Here is a 7,061-nt window from a genome sequence, read left to right on the forward strand (position 1 = left end):
CATTGTACTAATTTCTGCTTCTGCTTATTGATGCTTTTCACACCTTCTCCAATTCTTTCAATGTATTTCTCTTTTGCGCTCTGTTTCTATCTGTTTCTATTCATTCTGCTTGTCTACTTTTCTGTATGCCTTCTATTTCTACTGATCTTACTCTCTGCTAAGGTCTTCTGCAATCTTTAATCAATTTTAGCAATTCATATATCAAAATGTTCTGCTTCTTCTGCTCCTTTATGCTTTTAGGTTTGCTATATTTCACTTCAATTATTTCTGGTTTTGTACTAATTTCTCCTTCTGCTAGTTTATGCTTTTTGCTGTTACACTGTTTAATTGTTTCGACCATTTCTGGCGTTGAACTAATTTCTGCATCTGCTAGTTTATGTATCTTGCTGTTTCACTGTTCAACTGTTTCAATGATTTCTGGTTTTGTACTAATTTCCACTTCCTGTGATAATTATGCGTTTTCTTAACCTCTGTTTCACTTTTTGACTTTTTCAAATAATTCAGGTTGCACACAAACTCCTGCTTCTTCTGCTGAATTCTTCTAAATTTCAGTACGTAAACTTTTTCTACAATGTATGACTGTAGCGTTCTGATTTTTCTACATCTTAATCTTTGTTTTCATGTTTCTTGTATTTCTCCATCAATCATTCTGCAAATCATTATCTGACCTTACTTACTTTACCTTACCTTACATGATGAGGCCTAGAAGCCTCAACAGCTTCTAGGCCTCCTCACTTCATCAAAATCTGGAAGTCGGAAGAGAGGCATATTACCATATCGAAAAACATTGCGGGGCGTTTGAGTTGAACAGGATTTCATTTCAGTKGGTAAATGCAAAGCTTTTAAAAGTTCAACGCCAGACAATGGCACTCCTGTACAAAATCTTCTTGTTTTTTCAACCAGGTTGTAAGTTGGAATTATTCCCGCTTTTTTGAGGGTTGTGTTATATGTAAATGCCTCTGTGTTGTAGTTYTGGGCTGGTTTTCTTGGTCCTAGATTGTTGATCCCCAGTCCAGCTCCAATCCAATTAGAAAATCTCACAAAGTAACTCATTGTAAAATTTCTCGAATGTCCAATAATGATACTACGCGAATGAAGATGAATACAAATAACAGATCTTATGTATATATATAGATATATATATACAACCCCTCTGTGACGTCACAGGACAGTTTACTTATCTAGCCACGTCACTGGTGTGTTGCATAGGCCCAAGGCAGCTGACGTCAGCAAGGTGACATGACAGACTGAAGCTCGAACGTCATGATGTCACGTGATTCGGAGCGGACTGCAGAGAAGGAGGCGGAAATGGGCCCTTCAACTACAGACGTATTTACSTTTTATTCGTGTGTATGCTCCCAACTAACAACATAGAATTGTTTGTGAATAAAATTTAATGTCCCTTTTCCACCGGCTCTACTTCAGCAGCCCGGCTCCGAGCCGGAGCCTGTAGCACGTATCTGTAGCACGGTGCTGCCTGGCGGTGGGGGGTATAGCGCCCCAGAAGTATAGTTGGAGACCAGAGTGGCTTAACTAGGCGATTATATATTGTGTGTAAAAATAAATATGTATAAAACAAATAAAGATAAATTATGCTGTAATCATGCTCTATAGAGAATCTTCATTTTGTCTGCTCAAGGCTTATTTTAAATTCTTTGAATCGACACAACAACAAGCACCATTAGATAATCGCAAATTAGAAACACGCAATTTATTATTATTTTTTCTTTTAAATAGAAGGTCATCATTTAAAAAAAAGAAAAGAATAAGAATCTAATTACTTTTATTCTGGTCTCCACCAAATTAAACCTGCAGACAAAAACTTATTGATTTGAAGCTTGGTGCAAATGTGAAAATAAAATCTGTAGCCTCAGAGTTCTCATGAACCTGAAACAAGACGACAAATAAGAATGAGGAAGAGCTTCTGCTGCAGGGATAGACAAGTTGTCAGAGTCTTGGATAAGCGTATAACTTGGTTTCAGCATTTTATGGCCTGGGTCAATACAGAAGAAAAAGAAAAGGGAAGACATTTGTATTTTTGGATTTCAGATCCCAACTGTTTAAACCAAGCAGTCAATCATTCCTTATTTATAAGTTTATAAGAAGTTCTTTGCAAGAGGTAAATGTTTTGTCCTTTTCAGATCCTTCCTTCATTCTATTAGTCGTTTAATCCTCCTCATATACTTCCTGATGTCCTTCCTTCTCTGTTCGCCCAGTTTTCCTTGTATACCTTCTTCTCTCCTTTCCTACCTCTTTGCATTATGTTCTTTGTTTGTTTTTCTCTTTCTTCTTTTGTTTCTCTCTTTCATTCATCTTTCCTTGCAACTTTATAATTCAAATTCTCTTTCTTTCATTCTTCCTTCCTTAGAAGTTAAGTGTGGGTTTCTTTTACATAAAAGTTGTGTAAAAACTCTTGCTATAGACTTTTAGCTTGTCTATTTTACAAATCTACCGAAGAAGCCTTAGACCAACAAATCAGGCATAAAATTATGACCAACTGGATATTTTTTGTCCTTTCTTTTGCCAGCCAAAGACAAGAATTCGAAAATAATGCTATGGCACATGACGATGTGCTGTGGAATAGTTCAAAATGCGAGGCTTCAGTTTGACCTTAAAATTCCTCACATCTGCAATTTGATTTAGCATCAGGATAAGTCGTTATTTACTACTCTTGACACGCTATATTAAAATGGACAATAATTTATTAACTCTTTTCTTTATCTTACACTTGAAGATAAATTGCCTGCTGTCTCTATCTTTCTTGGAATACGGCAACACAAACAGAAACAGGCTTGTTGCAAGCTGGTTTTGGGTGAAGCTCGCACATTTTGTCGGGTCAAAATTTTAAATAAAGCTCCACAGGTGCAGTATGTTGGCCTTGACATCTATCTTTAGCTACCATCTGACATAAAGGCATATACTTAAGACACATTTTCAATCTGTAGATTTGTGCATGGTGTTTTGTTGCACAAAGATCACTTTAGACTAAATGACCCACGAGACAGGATTGTCATTGCCTTAGGCAGAACGGTTATGCAATCTGTACTCCAGAGGAGCAAATAAAGCAAAACACGTACATTTTAGTTATGTTGTGAATGCATTTCTACAACCCTAGGCTGTCACACTTAACTCCGCGACAGCTATTCGCGGTCACCTCATAATTCAGTCATCTTGAGTTTTACAGAATGTCCACCGTCATCCTTACTTTTGTAACCCATATCAAGTTCAACCCACTGCCCCCCGCAGTTATTTGATTAGGTAAATAGGCTGGCAGCGAGAGCAGAGATGTCACCATGTGTGCCAAATAGACATATCCCCATGTCCATTCGACCTTTTTCCATGCCTGCAAATCACTATCACCATGGATACTTCCACAAATAGAGCATGAGTTGAATAAGAACACACTGTGCATTAGTGAGAAGTCAAACATACTCGCATATGCATGCAAGCACACCCACACAGTCATTTTTTCCTGGTTAATGGAGACAATTTGAATTTGGTTTATGAGGACTTACATTTGTGTTTCCCAATTTCTTTATTTTTTTTTTTAACTTTTTTTTTATTTCCTTGGAAATAGATTTACCCTGCAGTACAGACTGATTTCTGCTCTGTCCCCCTCGGGTGTTTTGTTTGCCCCACTTTCTTCAGATGACAAGGAGGAGATAAGAGCAGAAAAAGGAAGGTTGAATGATTGACATGATCATACTGGGAAAAGACTGAAGTAGCATTGGAAAAAACCATTACGGCGTGTCAAAGTTCACGTTACCTTTGACCTGAAGAGAACAGAATCATCCACGTGAGATCTTTTGGATTCTTCCAAGCACTGCAAGCCAAACCTGCCTCACTTCTTTGCATTGATTTTTTTTTTGTTGTTGTTGTTGTTGTTAGCATTCATTTTTTTGTAATGCCACTTCCACAAATCTAACAGCTGATGACAATCCTAATCTGCATTGATCCAAGTTTGTTCCACAATTCCGGCCAGATGAACAGCGTGGATGCAAGGTCTGCAACCTCCCGTAAAACCTTAATCAGTTAAGAGGATTGATTTGCAAGGCCACATACCTGCATGTAGGGATTTTCTCTTTCCACATCATATTAATAATCAGGGCCAAAGATTAAACACTCAGACGTTTCACAAGGAACACAACATAGGCATTAGGAAGAAGCAGAGACAAACTTAGTTATATTTTGTGTAAAAACTCATATTAAAATGATGTAGCATAACTTACAATGCCCACATTTTAAATGTGAGCTTTATGAGTTTTACACTTATATTTGCAATTCTACCCTTCTGCGGCTGCTTCGTTGTTATCTTACATAAAAGAAGATAATCCAATAAACTAAAACTTAAACCTTTTAACCCTTTAAATTTTTCATGAAAGGTGTTTTTTTTAATTATTTTTGACCAATAAGACGAGTAGACTGTGAGTGTGCCATAGTAAGAACAGTCCAGACAGGTCTTTTTAAACCTAAGGTCAACTAAAATCTCCATTTATTCTAGCATGAATGCTTTTGGACTTCAACTCTAATACTCGTAGAAAAGCCACACATGCATAAAAAAACCTTGAAAACTTAACACGGAGCTAAGACTTGAATTCAGTATCTACTTCCTGTGGCACAGCTAACCACCATGCCGCCTGCGCTGCTTCCCTGTTGTTCTGTTTTGTTTCCAAATGCCTCATTTTCCGTTTTTATTTTTTTCACTAATATTGTGCCTGCTCAACCACAACCATTCTAGTGTTCTTTCTTATGTACTTTCTGACTTTTTGTCCTAATTGGACTAATCCATCCAATTCGTGAGCCTTTTCTTTAAAATCCTGTTTCTTTCTGAAAGAAACGGGATTACTTTGAGTATAATAACTTTGGGACTCAATAACTTTGAGTCCCAAAGTTATTTTCTTTGGGACTCACTCTTGCCCTCTGCTCTACACTACTGATCGCACAGATAGCTGTGACTAAAACCACATCAGACAAACACAACGCAGGCTGCCATATAGCGATTTTTTGCTAAAACAACGAGCTAGTTTGGTCAAAAATTCATAATTATAACAAAAACAAGTTGTTTAATGGATTGAGCTGGGCTAAGGACAGCATAGTGGATTGCCCTGATTATGACCAAAATAATTTTTTACTTTATTGTCGTAGAACAGGCCAACAAATAGACAATTTGAGTGGTTTTGCCTAAGACAGATTCAGCTTTTGGTTTTTATTATTATCATTATTGGTTTTTGAATCAACATTAACATGCTAAATGGTGAGAAAAAGAAAAAGAAAAAAACTCCTGGTAAACCCTCTTCCCACTGAACTGATGATAATAATCGGGTTAAAAGTGACAGCTACAAACATTGCCCAAACGTAATGTTTTTGTGGGAAATTTTTGAATTCTGTTGGTAAATAATTAAGATATATGAATGAGAGTTTGGCAATTGTTTTAGTAAAATTTATTTTGTATGAGAAAAGATGATGGAAAAGAATAAAATGGTTGCTAGGCAATGGGATAACCCATGACTGGTGACCTACATATTTTTCAACCTTATTTCAGTAAAATTATGAAAACTGTCTTAGAGGACTAGAAATAAGAACTAGATCCTGTCTGAGTGGTGAACTATTAACGTGAACTAGTTCATTTTTACCTTTGTGTAATTCTGGAATTAGTTCCAGCTGGGGGTGAACTAAATAAATCTCAATATTTAAAATAAATATTAAAGCGCATTATGAAAATGTTCATTGAACAATGTGTTTTGCAGAGCAATGTGTTTACCACTGTCAGAAATTCAAGAAAGATGAAATACTTTAAAACATTTCAAGACAAAATTGTTTGTCTTGAAATAAATAACAAATAAACAATTTGACACTCATTTGTTTGACAGAAACAAGGGATTAACATCTTTCCACACGAAATGCAAATGTCGAAATGAACAACTGTAAGTAGGCCCTGTTGCATGCTGGGAGGTATTTCCTCTGCCTTTGCAGAGTAATCTCCATGACAATCCCAAAGGGGAACAGTAGCACATTCTGTTGAGAACTCAAATTCCTCCCCAGAGTCAAAGACTTCCTCACTGCGAACCCACTGAGCCCAGGCCGTCACACCCACCTCATTTACAACCAAGAATTTCACTTGTGTTTATTTTCAATAACGGCCAGAAGGAGCAAAAACAGCATTAAGGGAAAACGCTGAGAAAACGGCTGTAGCTGCTTCAGACTGTAAGATGTCCATCTGTCTGTATATTTTATTACTATTATCTTTATATCAGTGAATAGGAAGGTATATACAGGCAAGATGATAAGTTGCAGGTCACTTATCCAGTAAACCTTGGTAACCTTAGATGAACTTACATAGATTTAAAAGTAGAACATTTAAAAAAATGGGCTGCACTAAATGCGGTGCTTTGAAAAACTCCCACACCCACCAACAGATTTGTTCTATTTTTGTATTCTTTGCCTCACCTCGGTGTGTCAGATGATCAAATAAAAATTGACAGATGTAAATAGCCTGAAGAAAAAGGAACTGCACATTTGAAATGAGCATTTTGTTTCTAAAGGAAAACCCACACTATCCAATCCGTCCAGGTTAATTGTGAAATTGCAAATTTTCCCCTAAGCGTTATAACTGGTTGTGACAATGTCCATCAACTCTGTGGAGGGGTTTCTGTCTCTCTCTTCTTTGCAGAATTGTTTGAATTTAGCCAAACACAAGGATTCTCAAGCTTGTTTAAGGTTATGCTACAACAATCAATCAAATTCAGCTCCAGATTTTCACTAAATCAAAAAGTGCAAAACTTACTTTTTCTTTTGAGTCAGGTCTAGTTACTGCATGGGCAAAAAAAACAAACAAAAATCAGAAATATCATTTTCACCGCACAGTGTAGCAGAACTTATTTTGTGAAATTCCCTTTGACAACATTGTAAATCTGTCCATTTTCTTTTTGATTATTAACTTTACTATTATTATTTCAAATGCATCTGTTGCTAACACTTTACAGAGTTGTTCTCCACCACTTCCACTGCATGATTTGTGACTAGATTAATCAGATTGGCTGCGTTCTTGCCCACTGTGGCAT

Source organism: Poecilia reticulata, linkage group LG3, assembly GCF_000633615.1.
Source record: "Poecilia reticulata strain Guanapo linkage group LG3, Guppy_female_1.0+MT, whole genome shotgun sequence".
NCBI classification, from domain to species: domain Eukaryota; kingdom Metazoa; phylum Chordata; class Actinopteri; order Cyprinodontiformes; family Poeciliidae; genus Poecilia; species Poecilia reticulata.